Source organism: Palaemon carinicauda, chromosome 41, assembly GCF_036898095.1.
Source record: "Palaemon carinicauda isolate YSFRI2023 chromosome 41, ASM3689809v2, whole genome shotgun sequence".
Taxonomy (NCBI): domain Eukaryota; kingdom Metazoa; phylum Arthropoda; class Malacostraca; order Decapoda; family Palaemonidae; genus Palaemon; species Palaemon carinicauda.
In genome coordinates, this window is record NC_090765.1 from 41,381,601 (window position 1) to 41,405,081 (window position 23,481).

Sequence of the window (23,481 nt, forward strand, 5' to 3'; positions counted from 1 at the left end):
TGACTGGTCAATGTTATTGTTAACGGAATCACAGTTCCCAGTCTCAGAGTGACTCAGACCAAAGACTATATACAAGTAATGCAGGTTTGCAATGTTTGCAACCAAGTTTCATTTGTTACTTGTTGGCTATTACTATGCCATCTAGTGTCAATTCCACCTAAGCCTCCTTTGGCCCATGACCGTCTTTAAGACCATCGTTAGCTTTATTTTGCTATAAGTTTTCTATACTTATTGATGTGTCGTCACCATTACTGTGTAGAATATCCGTTTACCATTATATACGTTTCCCCAGTATGTTTTCCCCACTCAAAATCCCGAGTTCCCTTTGGGGTCCCCCATTATCGGTGGATATATATATATATATATATATATATATATATATATATATATATATATATATATATATATATATATATATATATATATATATATATATATATATATATATTTAATTCCGAAACTATTAATTTGCGACAGTAACGAGTGTCATTTTCGAAGAGAACGGACCCTTTTCTATAGAAACAATTTGTGTTGGTATTTCCCTAGGATATATTACCCTGTAATACAGTACAACAATATCAAATATCCTTGGTGTTCAACGTGCACAGTGGATATTGTGCAATTATCAGTTTTCGTATTTTGAAGCTCATATCTGGTTAAAATCACTTGTGTATAACAGTTGCCTATACGGATTTTTCATGGACCTTTACTTTAGAAGCATCCTCCAAGATTAATCACGCGGAGCACAAGAATCTATGAAGGTAAGTAGGCCTAGACTACTAACTTGAGTAACCCCAACAAGTATTTGTGTCAGATTCGTTTATAGCTATACTTACACTCTCAGGCCAAGCTTATGTCGAAAGCCAACCTTACAGTTATTGAAATTTCCATATGTGGAGAACTGGTTTTTGGTTATGATAGTGAGATAGTTAAGATTAACCTAACCTAAATTGAATCCTAGGATGATGTAATTAAGGGTATATTAGCATTAAAACTGCCCCGATATATCATGAAATATTTATAACCTTTTTTCAGAAGATTTTAACTTTGCTACAAAGCAAATTTTCCCCTTAAACCAATTTTAATTTCCCATTTATCCTATCTTCAGTACCAAGTTGTCATGACAATCATCATTGTCTCTAATCAGTGCCTTCTTCATTAGCACATGACTTTTATTAGCCAATCATTTGTCTTCATGTGGGCCTGACTTCTATCTTTGGTATTATTATAGAATAACACATGGAAAACCTTTACAAATAAAGAATTGGGGTGATATATTGAAAACCCCATTTTCCTCGAAAATCACCTTTATTTCCATCGCAATTAAATAGTTATTAAAATGTACCCTAATAATCCTATGGTAGTGGTGGCCACCCAGTGGGAACCTGGAGTTTTTTTATAGGAGGTGGGAATTTATTGGTGAATTTATGAATATTAGTAAAACTAACATTTTCTTCTCGATACATAAGTCTCTGGGGCGCATAATAAATCTTCGAAAAATTGCCCCCAAAATGTGGATCCCCTTCCCCAAAATATTTATTTCACTTTTGTTTACATTTTACAAGTTGGACATATCTGCTCCCGTTTGTGCATTTGTACATATCTTGCTGCATAATAACGACCTTACAGTACTTCCTGCGCACAAGCCATCCTTCCACTTTCTTTCTACCAATGAAATTACTCCTGTTCGTTCATTTGTAACTATCTCCTTCTTCCTTTCTTCCCCTACCATATGATGAAATTTACTATATTTGGCCATGCATGTATGCTTAAATGTGATGTAGGCAGTTCTGTGACATCCTGTTTTCTTGGGACAACTCAGTTCCTTTGTAGCTGTGTTATGTGTTGGGTGTGCATTATGGAGCCCAATATAACAAAGTGTAATGGCTCCCATTATGGCTATTTCAATGCTATATCCAAGGTTCACGGAAAGTAACACGATACTCCTGGTGTAGTGTATAATCTTTTAAAAGCTCGTTGTGTTATCCCTCAAAGGTTAGTGTCCCAAGTGCAATTCTGATGAGGATTTATTTGTGATGAACTTTATCATAATGTAAGGATTTATTTGTGATTTACATTATTATAATGTAAAGATTTATTTGTGATTCACTTTTAGTTTGTGACTTTGGAACAGGGGTCTGGGCTAGGCCTGTGACCTGGGAACTATTGGGTTAGGTGGATTTGTTAAGTTCTGTGGCCTTTTACAAATCTTGAAAGTATTAAATAATCACGTTTTGTACTGTTTTCGCACACTCATACTTCCAAGTTCCCACCTGTGTCCGTATGGGGAAGGGTGGGTTCCATAATGATAGTGTAAGGACACCGATCCCTTCGTCGTCCAGAAAATCGACAAACTACTTATTTATTTAAATTCTCTCTTCGCCACACTGTGGTGTCCTATGTATATATATTCCGCTCTACCAGAGCTACATTTTGATATACGTATCGTTTCATAACATGTTTTTGTTAACCCATAATTCATATATTTGTAAGTGTAAGAAAACACATATATTTTGGCGGGCACTTCAATCTGACTTGGCGCCAACGTAATCCTACGTTTCCGTCCGCACCTTGTAATGTATTTCCGTGCGCATTCAAATAAAGTATCAGTTGATCTTGGTGACGCTTGTCTCACTGTCCTTACAACTGGTGACCCCGGAGTTGAAAGTAGCATCAGCGGTTTTGGCTTTGCCATTAACGGACTTATTACGGCCGTGCTACCTTCTACATACTCCGTTACCTTAGGCAAGAACCTGCCTTTGGTTCTCCCACACTTCGGTGAACGTAAGGCAGTAGGATGAGCTTAACCGACATATCAACTTCTCACCTCTTCGCCGACTCGTCGTCTGGCCACGATGCAGGAAGCGACACGCCCATCGCACCCAACGGCCTCGCCTCCACGCCCAAAGTCAAACTGCCGCCCTTTTCTCAACACAACACCGCTTCCTGGTTCCTGAGAGCGGACGTACTTTTCCGCGTCGCTAGACTCAGTGACTCCTGCGCCAAGGGTGACATCGTTCTCACCTCCATACCTGAAGAAGTATTCGACAAGATTTCCCCATGGCTCGACGCCCAGGCCGGCCAAGTTTCATACGACGACCTGAGAACGAAACTCATCGGTATCTACTCCCTCTCCATCTCAGCAAGGGCACAGAAAGTACTGGACCTCGCTGGCAAGCCCATGGGTGACACCTCTCCTGTCGAGGCGTGGGACGAGCTAACCGGCCTGCTCATGCTCCCTGAAACAGACAGCAACGGCCGACGACGTGAGATTAGCTTATCTCGCGAGATCTTTCTTCGACGCCTACCACAGGACGTACGGGCCCAATTGACAGACGCCGACACGCTCCCGATGAACGAACTCCTGTCGAAGGCTCAGAAGCTCCACGAGGCCTCCAAAGCATCTCGCCTCGGAGCATCATCGTCAACACCGCCTCCGTTCTCCTCCTTCAGCAGCTGCTCTTCCATAGACTCCTCGGCAATGGCCCTCGAGGATGACGAGATCAACATTCTATCAAGAAAGAAACCACCGCAACCGACGCGACCAAACCCTAGGCCTAACCCAGCATGGTGCTTCTACCACCAACAGTTCGGCAGTGACGCCAAGAAATGTAGAGCACCATGCAGTTTCCCTAGAAGATGGCGCCAGAAGCACCCACCTGCCACCATCGCGGCCGCAGTTAACCACAACAAGATTGGTTTCTGTATCCTCGATACCATTTCCAACCGTAGACTCATGGTGGACACCGGCGCAATGCAGTCAACGTTCCCTCCTTCGAAGTCCGACCTAGACCGTGGTCCCGACAAAAACGCTCCCTCACTCATCGCTGCCAACGGATCTCCCATACGGTGCTATGGAATCAAGACCCTCAAGATATCTATCATGGGCCGTTCGTATTCTTGGCCCTTCGCTATCGCCGACGTCAATCGCCCCCTCCTCGGTGCGGATTTCCTCGCCCACCATGGACTCATCGTCGATGTCGCTAACAGACGTCTCATCGACACGGGAACCTGCCAGTCTCGCGCCCTAGAACACGGCCCTGCAACAATGTCCGTATCCGCCATAACGACGCATCCCTACGCCGACCTCCTACGAGAGTTTCCCGAGGTTTTCAAGCCCGAGCTCCGACACTCGCCAGGTTCCCCGTCCAAGCATGGTATCTACCACCACATCACAACGACAGGACCTCCCACTCACGCCAAATTCCGCCACCTCCCGCCTCAGAAACTTAAGGATGCCAAACGCGCCTTCGAGGACATGGAACGCATGGGTATCTGTAAGAAAGCATCGAGCCCCTGGGCATCACCCCTGCACATGGTTAAAAAGCCGGATGGGTCCTGGAGACCTTGCGGCGACTACAGGCGCCTCAACCTCATCACAACGCCCGATCATTACCCACTGCCCAACATGCAAGACCTAACGAACGCGTTGCACGGCGCAAAGTTTTTTACCAAGATGGACCTTCTCAAGTCTTACTTCCAGGTCCCCGTATTCCCGGAAGATATCCCGAAAACTGCCATTGTAACGCCGTTCGGATCCTACACCTTCGCATACTCAACCTTCGGTCTACGCAACGCTGGGGCAACCTTCCAACGACTAATGGATAGCATTCTGGGTGACCTACCTTTCTGCGTCTGCTACGTCGACAACATCCTGATATTCTCGAAAACCAAGGAGGAACACCGGGCACACGTCTGCACCGTCCTAAAGCGCCTACAGGAGAACGGCCTAGTCGTACGCTTCGACATATGTACGTTCGGTGCGGAGGGAGTGGATTTCCTTGGTCACCGTGTATCCTCGCGCGGGGTAAAACCCATGACAACCAAAGTCGACGCCATCAGGAAGTTCCCAGTACCTACGACCATCCGCCAACTTCAGGAGTTCTTGGGAATGGTCAATTACTACAGGCGCTTCATCCCCAACATCGCACAAACCCTGTCACCCCTCGACGACGTCCTGAAAGGAAAAGCAAAAAAACTCGAGTGGGGCTTGCCCCAGCAACCGGCATTCGCTCGGACGAAGGATGCCCTTGCGAATGCCACCACCCTGGCTCATTTCGACGACAACGCGCCCCTGCGACTAACGACCGACGCCAGCAACGTCGCCTGCGGGGCTGTGCTTGAGCAACTCGTCGATGGTTCTCCTCGACCGCTGGCATTCTTCAGCAAGAAATTGAAACCCGCCGAAACAAGATACAGCACCTTCGATAGGGAACTCCTCGCCGTCTACCTCGCCGTCCGCCACTTCAGGCACATCTTGGAGGGTACCCCCTTCACGATTGCAATGGATCATCAACCCCTCGTCCACGCCTTCACGAAATCAACGGACGCATGGTCATCCCGACAACAACGTCATCTCGCATCAATCGCCGAATTCGGGTGCACCATACGTTACGTCCCAGGAAAGAAAAACCCAGTCGCGGACGCCCTTTCAAGGATTGAAATTGACGCGATCCACCTGGGAATCAACTACGCCAATCTCGCAACCGAACAACGCACCGACCGAGAAGCACAGGTTCACCTGACGGAGCCATCCGCGCTCAAGATAAGTGCGGTTCCCCTCGGACCAGCAGGAGTAACTATTCTTTGCGACACCAGCACGGGCCGCCCTCGTCCCTGGGTACCAGCCTCCTGCAGAAGGAAAATATTCGATATCATCCATGGACTTTCGCACCCCGCAGGATGCACCACCGCTCGCCTTCTGTCTGAAAAGTTTGTCTGGCCAGGGATAAAAAAGGACGCCCGGGAATGGGCGAGGTCATGCATCAACTGCCAGTCAAGCAAGGTCAGCCGTCACACCGAATCGGGGGTGGGCGATTTTCCCCAGCCAAAAAGACGTTTCGGACATATACACATCGACGTCGTGGGACCATTGCCTCCTTCTGGATCCGCTCGCTACCTACTTACGATCATCGATCGCTCCACGAGGTGGTTGGAGGCATCGCCGATGACCGAAGCTACGACTCAAGCATGTGCCGAAGCCCTCCTGTCAAGCTGGGTGAGCAGGTTTGGCGTTCCTGACGACATCACGACTGATAGAGGCCCCGCTTTCCTCTCAGAAATATGGCTTGCTTTGGCGAACCTAATGGGGACGACGCTCCACAGCACCACGGCATACAACCCCGCGGCAAACGGCATGGTCGAAAGAACGCACCGCGCCCTCAAGGCGTCCCTGATGGCGAGCTGCACCGACGGGGACTGGAAATCACGACTTCCTTGGGTACTCCTCGGCTTTCGCACCGCCCTTGCGTAGACGGCGAACCTTCGCCCGCCAAAAAAGTTTACGGGGAAGCGCTCGCAGTTCCTGGCGAATTCTTTCCCTCATCAACCGACGACACGCAGCTGGATCACCTAAGGGACATCGCCAGGAAGTTCAGGCCGTGTCTCAAAACTTACCAGGACAGGACCAAGCACTTCAAGCCAAAAAGCCTGGATGACTGCAAGTACGTTTTCGTCCGTGTCGACGCTCACCGACAACCACTGACTAGACCTTATCGAGGTCCCTACCGGGTAATTAAAAAGACAACGAAAGCCTTCCTTCTCGACGTCCATGGCCAAGAGGACTGGGTCTCAATAGACCGCGTGAAACCAGCGTTTCTCGAAGGAAGCGACACCGCCTCCGCTGGACCTGGCAGACCCAGAGTTCCGCCACAAAACAAGCCGCCCAACGAAGAAAAAATCATCAAACGACGTCAAGAGGAAGAGATCCTTACACCGACCGCCAGCGCGCCCCTCCGTTCAAAAACAAGAGGAACCCTCCGACGCCCGAAGAGATACGAAGATTAATCATTAGCCCTCTACGCCGCCCGATGTCTTGGGGGGGGGGGAGTACTTGTAAGGACACCGATCCCTTCGTCGTCCAGAAAATCGACAAACTACTTATTTATTTAAATTCTCTCTTCGCCACACTGTGGTGTCCTATGTATATATATTCCGCTCTACCAGAGCTACATTTTGATATATGTATCGCTTCATAACATGTTTTTGTTAACCCATAATTCATATATTTGTAAGTGTAAGAAAACACATATATTTTGGCGGGCACTTCAATCTGACTTGGCGCCAACGTAATCCTACGTTTCCGTCCGCACCTTGTAATGTATTTCTGTGCGCATTCAAATAAAGTATCAGTTGATCTTGGTGACGCTTGTCTCACTGTCCTTACAATAGGACAGCTTATTTGTAGTGGAAATAAAGGTAAAATTCATTGAAACCACAATATTTACTTGAGGGAAACCTGGTTTTCCTATCAGAAATGTTATTCCGTGCTGTTCTGTAATTTTGCTGTATCTTTTTTTATTGTATACATATCTGTAAAGCTCTGGCTTTGGTAGAATGTTTCTGTGCACCATTTGGAAACATTTCTGTTTTATGGTCATTTCCATTTGTTTTAAACACAAAGAAGCTACCAAGAAGGTCCTTTGGTTACAGTGGGATCCGTTCCTATATCGCGTCGGAAGTCGGATTTACATACTGTACTTACAGACATACTGTAGCCTACACTTAGACATAAATACATACTAAATATATATGATATACAGTACTTTAAAAAAAAAGAGATAATCCCTTACCATTCATAAGTTACTGTACCCTATGCATACAAATACCTGTACTCTATACAGTAGTGTATCTATACTTATGCATTACTAATACAGGTAAACAATAATACTTATAATAATTCCTTACCTTTATTCCTATGATTGGCCTGCACACTGCCATCAGAAGTTCCAAATATGCTTTCCAGACATAATGCAAATCAATGAAAGGCACAAAAGTATCCAAAAAAAGAACAGTACTGAAATCCTTAATTCACATCATAAACAAAGATGACAAAATAGTATGAAAGTCACACATAGCGCACTACTCTGTGGTGTTGCTATCTGCGTTTGTAAATAGTTTGTCGTATTGGCGAACCAAATAGCATAGCTGGAAATTGAGTTACAAGGATTATGGGAGCCCATTCTTAACAGTGAATTATCGTAACTCAAGACCGTCGTAACCTGAGGAACTCTTGCTATTGATAAATTGTTGTTTGTTCTTACACGTCATATAAATCTTTGACTTAGGAATATGAAAAAGCTGGAACAGCCATTTAAACAAAGTAGTAGTAATAGCTGGGGAGTGGCAGGTAGGCCCGCCCACCCACCAGGTAGACCCCACCCACCCACCAGGTAGACCCCACCCACCCACCAGGAAGCCTGACCTTCATTTTGACTTTGCCCATTGGAGAATAATGACACTTCTTGGCATCCACATCAGGCGTCTTTAATATTTTGCCTTTTCTTTCAAAGGAAGGAGTGGCACATGCTGATGATATCAGTATGCACTGCTATTTCAGTTACCCGTTACAGAGTTCCAGAGATGACATCCGAATCTTCAGATAGGATGCTTGTTGCAGAGTTCCAGACGACAAGCAAATCTTCAGAAGGGTCAGCTTCCAAGGAATGAATCACCGAAGCACAGGTGGACCAATCAGTCTAACTCTTCAAAATTTGTCTGGTTCTTCTGCCTGGGTTTGTGGGGGGAACAGTACTGTACCAAAACCCTTCCCACAGAAATGAGTTGAGGTGCGAGGTAGTGTACAAGGGCTCATGTCGCTGCTACCAGTGCCAAATCTTATGAGGTGCAAGCGCTGTTGGTCAGGATGCAGAGCCTTGCTCTCATCCCTCTTCTGTCAGGAATGCTCCCAGACGACCACTAGTTGCCCTACCAAGTTTCTCTGGAGGTGGTTGATTTCTCAGACCAGTCTTCTTGTTTTCACGAGCAATGAACACCTTCCCCATGCAAACGCGTGAGGGCTGCTCGTTGTTCCCGTTCTCCAAGAAGTGTAGATCCATGAGTACGATCACAATGACCTTTTAGTCCCTCAGTCACCTTCTCGAACACAATCTAGAACTTAGATAAGTTCATGATAACCGCTATATGCATGATTGTCGCCCAATTCATGCGCATAAGATGTTACAAACTTGTGCAGATCTCTAGGCGCAAGTGTGATGGGACAAAGGCAATTGTTGCCACGTGCATGGGAGCTGGCACGGATACAATTATCTCCACGCACACGAGTTAGCACAAACACAATCGTTTCCATGTACACAAGAGCTGACACGAACACAATTGTCTTCCCACGCACGAATTTCAGTGCACAAGAATTTCCCTCGCACGATGTTTTGAGCAAATGATAGTCTACGCCCACGATCATCTCCCATACGATTTCTAGGCACTAAGGGTTCACGTGCCATGGTCCAGTTTACCTGTGGTATAGAAATGCATAGTCACAGCTTAAGCCGAGTGAGGAAGAACCACTGACCGGTCTCTCCTCACATATGCGTGGGAGTTACTGCAGGTACCGGGGATGTATTTTCTTGGGAGAACTACTGTAGAACGTTTTCGCCTTGTACACGAGGCGAGATGTTATGTATCGGCAACGTTCCTTTCCCAGAGAATACGTTCCGGTACAAGGTTCGCACATTCTTCCATGACTTTCATGTGACAACCATGGCTTCTGCTCCATTCTACCATTCCTTGTACATGATATCAGTGAAAATTAAACTTATGATTGTTATCATGTTTCTCTCTTGCTTTTCCCATCGTGTTTTGCCTTTACAGGAACGTTCTAATTGTATTCTCGCCTGACAAGACAAATCTTCTGAGGTTATTCTTCATGATCATCGTTTCCCATAGGATAGGCCACTTGCAGTGATTAGGATCCATATGATTGGAACTGTGATAGGAAAGCATGCGATCGTCAGCCGAGACTGTGAAGCATATTATCGTTGGGTCAGCAAGCATGTAATCGCTGGCCGTGATAGGTAGTTCCAGTCGGGAATCATGTAAGCAGGAACTTACACTCTTTCTTCAGGTGATAGTTACCTTAAAGTCACCAGGTGAATAGCTCACCAATTTCTGTTAACATGTTTCTTCCTAATGATCTTTTTGCTCCAAAGAGGAGGGAGATGTTGTCAACTAAACACATAATGACCGATATGGCAAAGTATTGCAAGACTTCGCCAAATTTCCCTGCATGATATCGTGGCAGGAGCAGTGCTGCACTGAATCCAACCTCCAGAGGCGATGTTTTGTTAAAGATAAAGGAGCTCACGCTCCTGCCCCTGTGTTCAGTTCCAGGCTAAACTCAGGTTGCATGTTAGGGATTGAAATAGGTGACTTCTCTACCCAATCGTATGTTCTTACAGGCACTGAGCTGGGATGCCACATCATGGTCTCACGGCTGTCAAAAAGGATCCTCCCCAACATAGGGCAGGCATCCCATATCCTCTTTCCACACAGTGGAAGAAACTGCGTTACCAAGAACCCGTTTCTTTGGGAAGGGTAAGCCTAATAGTATACCCTTGCCTCGTTCACAAAGTAAGAGAATTGTACCGGGAAAGAACCCTCCCAAATCAAACCAGTTAGCACATGGTATAGGAGCTCACGCTATTGCTAATGTGCTTGGTTCTCACAAGAACAAGCACATTCACTAACACCCGCTACCTATACTTAGAGAACGAGCACTTGTTTTAGCTCGTTACCTGTGCTCCATTCTCAGCAGAAAAAGCACAGGTGCTAACTCCCTCTGCCTCGGTCGGTTCTCACAAAAACGAGCACCTGCTATCTGTGCTCGTTTCTAACAAGAATGAGCTACCAGTAGGAATAAAGGTCGCTACCTTTCTTTACCCTTCCTGGATGTTCTTCATGAGAGTTAGAAGCAGTGAGTTACTTCCCAATAAGAAAAAGTCCTACCTGAACGGAAGGAAAGTCACCAAAGAACAGTAGTGACAGTAGCCTACCGAGCATGAGCACTATGGGTCAGGATGTTGGCAGCCACTATGGTCCTTCTCCTGCCTCGGAATGTTACAAAAATGCTTCTGAGGCTCAGTCACCACTGTATTGATTCAGCAATGGCAGTGATGATAAAGGGATTCAGATCTAAGTCTCGGGTACGTCCTCACTTCTCTCTCAAGCTTGAAGGGCCCTACCGGGAGCTGCTTCTAGATTCACCCGAGCAACTTCTTATTGATGTTTTGTTGAGTTGCTGTCATATACTTCAGCCTAGACCTGAGGCTCAACTTTACAGTACCAGTCACACAGTAGGCAAGGATCTTTCCGACTCTGCAGCCCTTACCAAGGAGCCTTCGCATCCTGAAGGAACTCAAAAGTTTTCTTAATGGTTCTCCAGGTCTCTACGGTCAACTTTTCCATGTAAAAGGTGACTAAGTGTCGGTAACCAACTTCCCTGTTTCAAAGGAAGATGGCAAGTAGTGTACAATCTGCCATCAGAGGAACATCAAGTATTATTTAAGTACGGTCTGCTCTACTTTCAAAGAAATGGCAAGTGGTGTAACGTCTGCCTTCATAGAAATGGCAAGTGTTGTACGGTCGGCCATCATAGAAACAGCAACTGCTGTGCGCTCTGCCATTAAAGAAACAGCTAGTGTTGTTGGTCTGCTAGCGGGAAAGACTTCTCCCTTGCGCTGTGATGCTTGATACCCATCCTTCAGTTCATTAATCTCCTTGTTCTTTATGATTTGGTTTTCAGTTCAAAACCAGAGCTTCAGGCTGCCTTTCACCTCGAGCCTACTTGCTCACCTGTCTAATACCTACCCGTTTATGACTTATCGGGGGTTTTCTCAACTATCGCTTGTCCTGTCTCTCCTGGAGGTAATGGTCTAGGATAGACGGTTAACCTCCTTTTACGTTTTTAAACCCAGACCATGGTCAGGCAACAATAAAGACCAGATTGTACTGATAACACATTGAAAGTTCATGTTAGCAGATGGAGGGAAGGGACTCAGTCATCCCTGCACAACTAATATCTTCTGGCTTGATGATAACAACTTCCCCTGTAAATTCCCTCGTCAAGGTGAATTCAGTCTATGAGGATCCTACACCAGTGATTATTCCAGGATTGTTGAAAGCATTACTGTACTGGGAAGCAGCCAGGGAGTGCCCTTCTTTTCCTCTGTTTTCATTTGGAGTACAAAAATGGGTGATTGATGATTTCCTCTCCAAGACGATACCATTCAAATCCAACCCCAGGGATTCTTCCATTTTCAAATTATTCCAGGGACAGTAGGTATACCTGGAGTAAAGGAACACCTCAGGGAAGTGGTTCATATAAGTAAAACACCTGCCTTTAACCTACTTGAATCCAACCAATGCTTTTCACTATCTTTCCAACAAGTTTTATCAGGCCCGGTAGCGATAAAGAACAACACCCACATCTTCAGGACTTATGTTCACAAACAAAAGGATTCCCTTTTACAGATCTTTTGCTATTGGGCAGACAGATACACACTTGGGCAGTCAACAGTGTGATAGAGTTGTATGCAAGATCCATTCCATATACAGCAATATTCTGCTAAATAAAATATGCTCAATCACCAGAGGCTTGGAGCAAGATTAGAGACCCTGCTTTTGCAAATGGCAGAAAAGCTTCTTAGTTTCCTGGTATTGCCATTAAAGAACCCATTTTGGCTTACAGTTGATTCACAACTTTTGTTTTAGACCAGTTTCCTGTAAGCATATCTTTCCCATTCCAGCAAAGTTGGCAGCATTCAGGTCTCCTTCTAATACACCAGATCCTCTAGATACCTTAGCCTTTGAAGGCTCCTGAGCGCAACAACCTGGTTGGCATCCGGATTTGGTAATGCTCCTTTATGCACTGGCAGAACTACCCCTCTGCTAGTGGCATCATAGAACGGATTTTTCACTGCGTCAAGCCTCTTTGCAATGAATCACGGTTTCCTTTTATCTTTCTTTGCTGAAGAGGAGATCTCAGTCTTGGCTGGAGAAGGCTGCCATACAGCCATTAACTAGAACTCAGACTGAAGAGCTCGGCCCTCAGAGGATCAGCATGCGCTCAGTAGTAGCTTCAAACTGTCCTTCCACTCCAGGAACTCAAACCCCTAGATATTGCTCTAGACTTTAGGTCTCACAAGCGGACCCTCCTGTACCTTTGGTCGACCATCACATAGGAGCTGACTCCTAGACTACTCATGAGCCTCAGCCTAGGCATATCAATAAGCATACCACATGACATGTCAGATGACACTAGTCATTATCAACGAAGAGGACTCATCTCCCTTGTTTAACATTTGTGTCTAAAAACCAACTTCAAGCCTGACAAATCTTCAATCTCATATTAATGGGGGTCAGAATGACTGTCATACAAGGACACGACATCGCTAGTTAGAGATCTCGGGTCCCTTTGTGGACCATCAAAGACTTCTTCTCCTGACTCATGCCTCCTTCAGCCTTGCTGATCCAGTGAGATTCTGAAAGTATTATCCCAAAGTGATGGATATCAGACCCACCTTAACCGTCGGGAAGAGTCTGTCAGTGACGCTAGTCTTGAAGGTTGGAGTGTGGTACGGCAGACAACCTGTGCTTCCTACTACCCACGAGAGTTTACCCACAGGTCCTTGGATAACCTTATCCATGGTCTTACGGTGATTCAGTGAGCCGAGTTGCAAGCCTAGCTCCTTTGTGGAACAAGTAGCATCTCGTCTAAGATAACAGTTGCAAAATAAGTAGTAAAATGTCGGGCAGTTTTCCTCTTCCTTTTCCCCCATTGAGTTGAAGCAGCCTCTCCATTATGCGCTGAATTGGATGCTAGATGCAGGCGAGTCTGAAGACCAATAACTTTTCTTTACAGACATGTCCTGTAAAGAAGTACTGTACTCAGACAACCCTGGATTTTAGCAGGCTAGTTTGAAGATATTGACTTCTCCCATCTAAGGATGGCTCTCAAATTAAAGAACCAAGGTTTGTAGTTGTGTAGGAGAAAATGAAAAATTTTAAAAGTAATTTGTATTTTTCCTAACTATGCAAACCCGAGTCCTTTAAGCTATACTTCCAAACTCGTCCACCCCGCAAGCCCTAGGTGAAGGTGAAAATGGCCACTCAATGAGCTGGCAGTGGGGCAGGACTTCCCCACCGCATACCGTTGAATACTAACACCACGGTAAAATTTTAACAGCCAAATATTCCACATTCTCTGAAATCATACTCTTAAGGTTTGTATAGTTAGGAAAAATACAAATTACTTTTAAAATTTGTGATTTTTCATGCATTAAATTACATCTGAAATTGCAAATGGCAGTCAGGTCCTAATGGTAAATGAAAATGGAAAATTAAAAGAATGATTTTAAATGAGAAACTGTTTGTTTGTGACAAAAGTTATACTTTATACTGTACTGTATAAGAAAGTGATTCGGTAGAAAGAGTATCAAGAGGATGTGAATATAATACATATATCATATTTGTGGGCAGTGTTAGTGTTAATATTTACCCTTTGATTATTGTATAGAATGACAGATATCAGTAGATATATAAATTGTATATTTTATGAATGTATATACAGTACTGTACAGTTTAAGTATTGCCTTTTTTTTTAATAAGACTTTGGGTATTTTTATTTACACAATCTCATTTTAACCAATTGAGTTTCTTCCATAAAATATTTAGGTATTTTATTTACACAGTCTTATCCCTACCAAATAAGTTTTTTCCAAACAATTTTCCCCAGAAACACTATGTATATGTATACTGTGTGTGTATATATATATATATATATATATATATATATATATATATATATATATATATATATATATATATATATATATATATATATATATATACATACACACATATGTATATATATATATATATATATATATATATATATATATATATATATATATATATATATATATATATATATATATATATATATATATACACAGTGGAACCTCTACATACGAATTTAATCCGTTCCAGAACCAACTTCGGATGTAGAAAATGTTCGGATGTCGAAACGAATTTTCCCATAAGAATACATTGAAATAGGATTAATCCGTGGTTGAGCCCAAAAACCTATGATAACTTCTTAATAAACTACTACACATAATTTTCCCATGAGAATAATGAACACTAAATTAGATAATAGACATGTAAATAAGAAGAATAGACATGTAAATAAGAAGAATTAGCAAAAAATGATAAATAAGAAATGGTTTTTAGCATCACTTTACCTTAGAAACTCCAGCGCAGGTGTTGTTAGTCTTGCTACGCAGAGAGGAGACGGACGGGCGGCGAGGAGGTAGAGAGGTTAACTTCGATAAATGTACACTACCGTAACTTATTATAACTTACACTATGTGAACTTTAACATAACTTAGCTTATTTTTTTTTTATTTTTATATTTTATATTTTTTTTTACATTTTCTTTTTTTCTTTTTGATGATTAATTTTAATCACTTTCACTCTCTACACTTGAAATTGATTGAATTTTTTTCTCTTCACTCTTTGCTGTTTTCTTTGAACCACTTCCTTCCTCTTCATCAGAGTTCGCTTCGTAGTTTTTTTAAAGCAGCTATCGATAGAAAGTTGCTTGGTACAGCTTTTCAGAATGTTTCGAAAATAAGTTAGGGAAACATCATCAAACTGCGCAACTTCACGACAAACCTGCAATTTCTTTGGATGGTATTTGTCGATGAAGTCAACCACGTCTTGATATTTTCCTAACACCTCTTTTATTTGTGCCGAACCTATTGCAAGTTCACTCATTCCTTGCTTTACTTCTAAAGAAAGCATTCCCTTATTCCTTTTCTCACCACTACCACTACCACTTGCGAAACTAAGCCTTTTAGGACCCATGATTTACGTAAAATACAGTAAAAGGATGAACGTAAAAAATCACGATTAAAACACAGTTAATAGCAGAACGCACAGGGCACAACCACACGAAGCCGAGAGAACAGAGGAATGTCCCAAGCCACGCTAATTGAGGGTCCCTCCGAGGTCGAAGTGCTGCCTTCTATCGGCGGAAATAAAAAACACATCAGGCGCTATGAGCACCGACTACGCGTACAAGTATTGTTTACTTCGGGTGTCGAAAAAAAAATTCGGGTGTAGAGTAGAAACGTGTTCGAATTGTACTTCGCGTGTCGAAAAATTCGGATACAACCGGTACGACGAAAATTGCTTACTTCGTGTGTCGAAATAAAATTCGTGTGTAGAGTCAAAAATTTGCTCGAATTTTACTTCGGATGTTGAAAAATTCGGATGTAGATACGTTCGGATGTAGAGGTTCCACTGTATATATATATATATATATATATATATATATATATATATATATATATATATATATATATATATATATATATACTGTAAAGGTTATTACAATTTGTTCCGGCACTATAGAAAAATCTTACGCTCTTTACAATGGAGTATTATTTCGGCGCTAGCTGAAAACCAGCCATCAAGGTTTTTCGAGGTGCAACTACCCTGCGCCAGTTAGCGGGGTTAAACCCACCACCCTGCTCACTCCAGCACTAGCACACATTCGTCACTTTTTATTTTGGCTCGGTGGAATACAGATGTTCTCTTACTCCTCCGTTAAAGCCAAATTAATATTTTCCTATTGAATTGGTCTAAAAGCTTAGAAATTTCTTTTGATATTTTTTTTTCTCTTTCAGGTTTGACTGCCCGTGAGATCCCTTAATTTGTCTCTGCATTGAGGGGCACTGTTGCGGCACCTTTATGTCGACCGAGGAGACGGATCTTCATGGTCTCTGCCCTGCGTGTGTGGGGCACTCCTGCACGCAGAATCTCGTTGCCAGGTGGGTTGGGAGTGGTTACCCAGCGAGTGGGTGAGGTCAGCCTCGAAGGGAAAGAAATTTTGCCATTGATCTCCATCGACTTGAGCTACCATTGATGACTCAGCTCGTTTGCCCTCCCCTGGGGGTCGGGCGAGTACAAGTGCCGCTCATGTGACTCCGGGACAACCTTACATGTCGGGGGCCTCCATTGCTTCCCCTAGCAAAGCAGTGCCAGCCACCGCCGTAGGGGAGTCTCTCTCTAATGAATTGGTTCGTCTTATGTAGTCTTCCTGGAGGCTCACAAGTTCTCCGTGTAAGGAAAGGTTGCAAGACGTCTTGCGGTTGGGTGCACTTTGGACAGATATCCTCCCCAAGGATCGATTATGATCTTCCCTCACGAAACTCAGTAGGTCGTAGACTGAAGGAGTCTCGTGCATGTTCAACTGCCTTGACCTCAACTTCTGCTCGCCACGACATTCGCTCTGCTTCGACGGGCAGGCGTTAGCAATTGCTGACAAGCACTCCTCAGAGTGACTTGTCGGGTGACCCCTTCGTGGTAATCCCAGGGTTGACCTTCGGCTACTTCCAAAAGCCAGTTCAATGAATTGATCTGGCTGAGTTCGCTTAGCCGTTGGAGAGACGAAGTGAGCTCTCCAGAGGTCCACCTCTAAGTGTTGGAATACGAGGGAAAGTCATCCTCTACCAAGTGTTGGACGATCATCCCTTATGAGGGAAAGATCCCTTTCACCAGCTCCTGTTCAGTAAGCTCCTCGCCTGCGAGGAGATTTGCCATCAGACACAAAAGGAGTTAATCGTCTTTCTCGCCTGTGGGAGAGATAACCTTCCCCTGAGTGGTCTCCTTCCCTCCCCCTGGGTTTCCATTGAAAGGTAATGGATTCTTTATGCCATAGTGTAGTCCATCAGGGCACAACTTATCGGAGCTGGATGGTGATGGTGGGAGGTATTTGCCTGCATTCCCTTTCCCTCATCATTGTATCCATAGGTCACAGCAGAGCGATTAGCTATGCGCTATGCAAGGCCAAGCTCTTGTGAGTTTGTACCTTCAGTTTTTTCCTTTCGCAAGGAAGAACCTGCTTTACTGTTTGCTTGTAATTGCCGAACAACCACCTATCCTTCCTCTTCCTTAGGGGAAAGGAAGATAGCATGCCTTTCTCATGCTGGAGAAAAGTCGAGCAAGAGAGCTGCTCTCTTTGACTTGCTGGCGAGTGGTTGTACTGACGAACTTCTTGTGGATGAGTGTTGCGCACCCTACCAACAAGCGATGTGAGAGGATGAGCTTGTCTGTCTGAAGGAGGCACGTGTGCTACCTCTGCTATGTGCATTGCTCTTGTTGGTGAGTCGATATACTGTACATACATACATACATTCTCTCTCTCTCTCTCTCTCTCTCTCTCTCTCTCTCTCTCTCTCTCTCTCTCTCTCTCTCTATATATATATATATATATATATATATATATGTATATTATATATATATCTATATAAATATATATATATATATATATATATATATATATATATAGAGAGAGAGAGAGAGAGAGAGAGAGAGAGAGAGAGAGAGAGAGAGAGAGAGAGAGAGAGAGAGAGAGAGAGAGAGAGAGATATTCACCATACCATTTTCTTCTCAGCAGAGTGGTGTCAGACTATGTGTGTGTGTGGTGTGTGCAATTTTGTTTTTGCATCTTTATACATATCTATTTGGATTAAGACATTATTTCTTATTAGTGATAGTAGGTATTGAAATAGGGTGTTGTTGAAAATTCTTTTAGAAGCTTAAGGAAAACAGTTGTATAGATTACTTTGATTACTTATGGGCTACAGTATATCACCGGTCACTTTTACCTTGAATACTAAGAGCCATATAGCAGCATGAATATACCACCTCGGTTATAACACAGTAGTGACGCACATGATATGCTACAAATACAGGCGATTCCTATTAATGGAATAAATACTAAGAAAAGAGGGACATCTATTCTTTACATACAACACAATTGGAATAATGATCAAGAGGGGTCGTTTTGTGTTGCTAAAAATAGCATGAGAAGTAATTTTCCTGTGCTTTCTTTTTAGACAGGTACCTACTAAGATTCTATGGTATTCTATTGTTTTGAAATGTAATCTAATTTTTGGTTATAAATATGAATTCTGATTATGTGTTGTTAAACCCAATACCTCCGGGCATTGATCGCTTTCACATTATGTAGTTTTTTGAGGATGAAATTATTTTCCTTTCCTGACATTTTGTAGTTTTAGAATTGTGATTGTCAATGATCACAGGGAGCTTGTTATGTTCCATATAAGTGACACACCCTCCAATTAAGGGTTCAAAACCATGAACGAGGGCACTTGTTCCAAAGTACTGTACAATATATTTGTGTCCCAAACCATTGGCATTTTTTTAGGCAACAATGTCCAAATTGCATAGCTAGCTACTACTATATTAGTAATCTCCAGTACAGTACTGTATATAGACTGACCTTTTATATGTGGTTGCTGTCGGCCTCAATGGGGACAGGTTCATCTTGCATTGAGAAGGTATATCCTGTTGCAAAGGGTTCACAACAACGAGGTGCTATTCTGCCTTGGAACATGGTGCACTAAGAGTACAGAACCATTGGTACTTTGAAGGGCAGCAGTGTCCAGTTGTACTCCTTACAATCTCCATGGTAGCTTGTTGGCGAATTGTTAATGTTACACCGCTATGTAAGTGTGTTTGTGGTAGCTCAAGTCCAACTGAATACCGCCCAATTTCCATAACTCATGTTATCCAAAGTTTTTTAACGTCTTTTGGCAAAACGTCTAAATAGGTTTGCTGAAAGTAATCGTCTGTTCCCTAGTTTGCAATTTGGCTTTCGTAATGGCCTTGGAAAATGTGATGCCCTTCTTTACAATCTCTAATGCTGTACAGAAATCCTTTGATTGTGTAAGGATGTTTGTATGATTGGCCTTGATTTTAATGCTGTCTTTGACCGTGTTAATGATGAGGCCCATGTTTTCAAACTCAAACAGTTGGGAGTGGGTGGATCTTTTCTTAGCATCATTACTGAGTTTTTAAGTAATAGATCACAAAGAGTTGTTGTTGATGGACATCATAGTGAGTATAGGAATGTGATGTCTGAGCTTCCTCATGGTAGTGTTCTTGTCCCATTACTTTTCATACTTTATACACATGACATGTGGTTTGGCCTAGAAAACAAACTCGTTGCATATGCAGATGATGCTACGCTCTTTGCATCAATTCCATCTCCTAATTGTAGATATATGGTTGCTGAATCCCTTAATAGAAATCTAGCTAAAATTAGTGCATGGTGCAAATTATAGGGCATGAAGTTGTATCCTAACAAAACTCAAAGTATAATCGTAAGTAGGTCAAGGACAGTTTCCCCTCAACATGTGGATCTCAGCATTGATAACGTTTCTTTAACTCTGTATGACATAAAATTTCAGGTCTGATTCTCGACAGAAAGTTTACCTTTGAAAAACACATTAGGTCTTTGTCTTTTTCAATTGCACACAAAAAAATTGCTTATTGAGAAAGTCTTGTAAGATTTTTGGCGATCAATCTATTTGGAAGAAGTGTTTTAATTCTTTCATTCTCCTGTCTGGTTTTCAGCTGCTGATTGTCATCTTAATTTGTTGGACAGGAACTTACAATTTACTAAATTTCTTATTTCTGATCTGGATATTAATCTCTGGCACCGTCATTCAATTAGTTCGTTATGCATGTTGCATAAGATTTTTTATAATTCTGACCATCCTTGACATTCAGGTCTTCCCAGACAGTACCATCCTGTTCGTAATACTAGGTATGCAGTTAATTCTAATGGCTGACATAAGTCTTTTTATATTTTATTTATGATAGATCTGTTTTAATGCTGTTACTGTTCTAAAAATACTTCTTATTTTAATTGTTCATTACTTCTCATGTAGTTTATTTAGTTCCTTATTTCCTTTCTTCATTGGGATTTTTTTCAGTGTTAAAGCCCTTGGGCTTATAGCATCCTGGTTTTCCAACTAGCGTTGTAGCTTAGCTAGTATCTATCTATCTATCTATCTATCTATCTATCTATCTATCTATATATATATATATATATATATATATATATATATATATATATATATATATATATATATGTATGTCCTGCAGTGGTCTAGAAATGGCTGTACTTGCATTTGTTGTTTTTTTTATTCTCTCTCTCTCTCTCTCTCTCTCTCTCTCTCTCTCTCTCTCTCTCTCTCTCTCTCTCTCTCTCTCTCTCTCTCTCTCTCTCTCTCTCTCTATATATATATATATATATATATATATATATATATTGTCATACTTATGTGATACATTACCTCGTAGATTTCCAGTAATTGTTTATTGGAGGTAATAGGAAGTCACATTATTCACCCCATGTATGTTCGTGGAGCCTTTGATCCATAGCATTTGTCTTTTCTTGGTTACCATGTACTGACTATACCCAACGCTATTCAACGTTGCTGTGATTGGTTTCACCTTGGTCTGTACGATATATATATATATATATATATATATATATATATATATATATATATATATATATATATATATATATGATATATATAATATATATATATATATATATATATATATATATATATATATATATATATATATATATATATATGTATATATGCATATATATACATATATATATATATATATATATATATATATATATATATATATATATATATATATATATATATATACAGTATGTGTGTGTGTGCGTGTAGAAAGATAGAGAGAGAGAGTTGTTGTTATAAATATGAATGTTAAGGCGACTAGCTATTCGACGAGAGAACAATTTCTAGCCCAAGATTGTTTGAAATATCCAAGATGCATATGAGTTACAAGCACAGTCCTAGATCATTAACAACTATACCAGAGCAGAAGGCTTTTGCAGTTTTCTCTAAACTCATAGTCGTGGATGTGCCTACCTGCCAAGCATACTTTTAATGAGAGCTTAGTACCATGCCGGTATATATGGCAGTCTAATTAACTTTTTCCAATGGTGTTTATGATTACGAGATCTTTAGAGATTACAAGATGATCTCATATTCAGCAATAAAACAAGTATTATCTCTCGTTAACTTTTTTGTCTAGTTATCTAAGGCAGGGTTTTCACGATCGAATGGTTCATCGAACCCTATTGTCGAACCTGCTTGTCAAACGGCTCGAAGAGGTGGAGTCAGCCACAAATACTTAAGGTTTGTGGACAATGAAACCTGCCCACAAAAGTCAGGCGAGAACAGACTTTCTTCGAGCCGTTCGACGAACGTGTTTGACAACCAAATATCCCGTTCACACGTTTGAACATTGCTTGAAACACTTGTTTTTCGAACCGCGTTCGGCGAACCGTTCGACCGTGTAAATCCCGCTTAACAATCCATTGTTCCTAGCTGAGAATGATAATTTAATAATGAATACATACTGTTGCGAGTATCATTATGAATATATGAGAGATTAAAAGAAAGCTACTGTAACCTAATATGGGACTGTTGCCCTATATATGGTATGCATTTATATTGAATATCAATGGTTTTCTCTTTTAATTGCATCTCCTTAACTCTTCTCAAGTCGTTGATTGAATTAGAATTTCAAAGGAAAACCATCTGGCAATTGCATCACATATTGAAATGAAAAGTCAGACGGAAAAATTCTATGAACAATTCAAATCCTTTGTAAGCGTATTCTGAAATGAACAGTTCAAGTCCTTTGTAAAGGTATTCTGCTTTTAATGATGTCTTCTGCTAGAATTAACACTTCTTAATACACGGCTGTGCAAAGATTTCGATAACATTTCTGACACTAGTATGTATCGTATGTATAAAATCTGACCTCTTTTATGGATTATTCATCTTTGAAAATAAAATAGAGTTTAAGCCATGTGTTATGTCAGGATGCCAGAAAACCTCAAATCAGTCAGTCAGTTGAGCCATGTGCATGTCCGAAAAAAAAGCTGCAAACGGTACAAGACTTTGAATATTTGATTGTAGCATGTACAGTATATGAAACTTGTAGATAATGTCAATTTTTTTTTTTGGCCGATTGGTAGCAGATAGGGTAAGCAACACAAACACATGACAATATATAAGACTAGAAAAAAAGAACGCTCAAGGATGTCGGGAACAATTGCCTGAAAACACAAAGGCACAACATAAGAAAGTACTGAAAAAACGTGTAAGGACTCACACCGCAAGGTTGTCTCTTGGCAGGTAAACAACGTTACCATGGCATCTTAACATACCGAGATATGGTATTGTTAAAAGCTTAATTTTCTGAAATTTCATCTATAGCGGTCATAGAATAGTATTTGAGTGCTAGACACATAAACGATAAATTTACATGAGTATATAGATAAATAAGAAGATAACTGATAGCTCTATAAATTCCTAAAGTTTGTAATCTGATGATGTCCTGTCAAATTGCTTTAAAACTTACGTCAAATCCTGTAACTTTATGCATGTGTGACGAGTGGCTCTAAAAGTCATTGAAAGGGAAGACCTTGACAAAATGGAAGGCTGATCTAAAATCGTTGAAGCGTGAAAGTCCAGTGGCTCAAAAATCTATTGTGTGGCCTTTCTTACTAGGGATGCAAATGATCTAGAGACCATGATATTCATGTAGCCTTTTTTTAAACAAACATCAGTAATTTTTTAGGAATCCCTTTTTGAGGTGTTTGACGCTTGGTTTTGATATTCATAAAATATTTTTCGTTGTAGATGTGTTTATGAATTTGTAAATTCATACAGAAGAAAGATTTGTGGATTTCTCCCATTTTTTTTTTTATTTTGGCATTGATAACAGATGGCTCAAACAATGCTCTTT

General features: G+C 41.8%; 1 long non-coding RNA gene across 1 annotated transcript in view; it reads left to right on the top strand.

Annotated features, from left to right (window-relative positions):
* The first annotated feature begins 669 nt into the window (after window positions 1-669).
* Window positions 670-23,481, top strand: part of LOC137632495 (uncharacterized) — a 132,838-nt gene continuing 110,026 nt past the window's right edge. Inside the window, exon 1 of the long non-coding RNA XR_011042048.1 lies at window positions 670-761. This is a non-coding gene — a long non-coding RNA (uncharacterized lncRNA). The remainder of the gene's footprint in view (window positions 762-23,481) is intronic.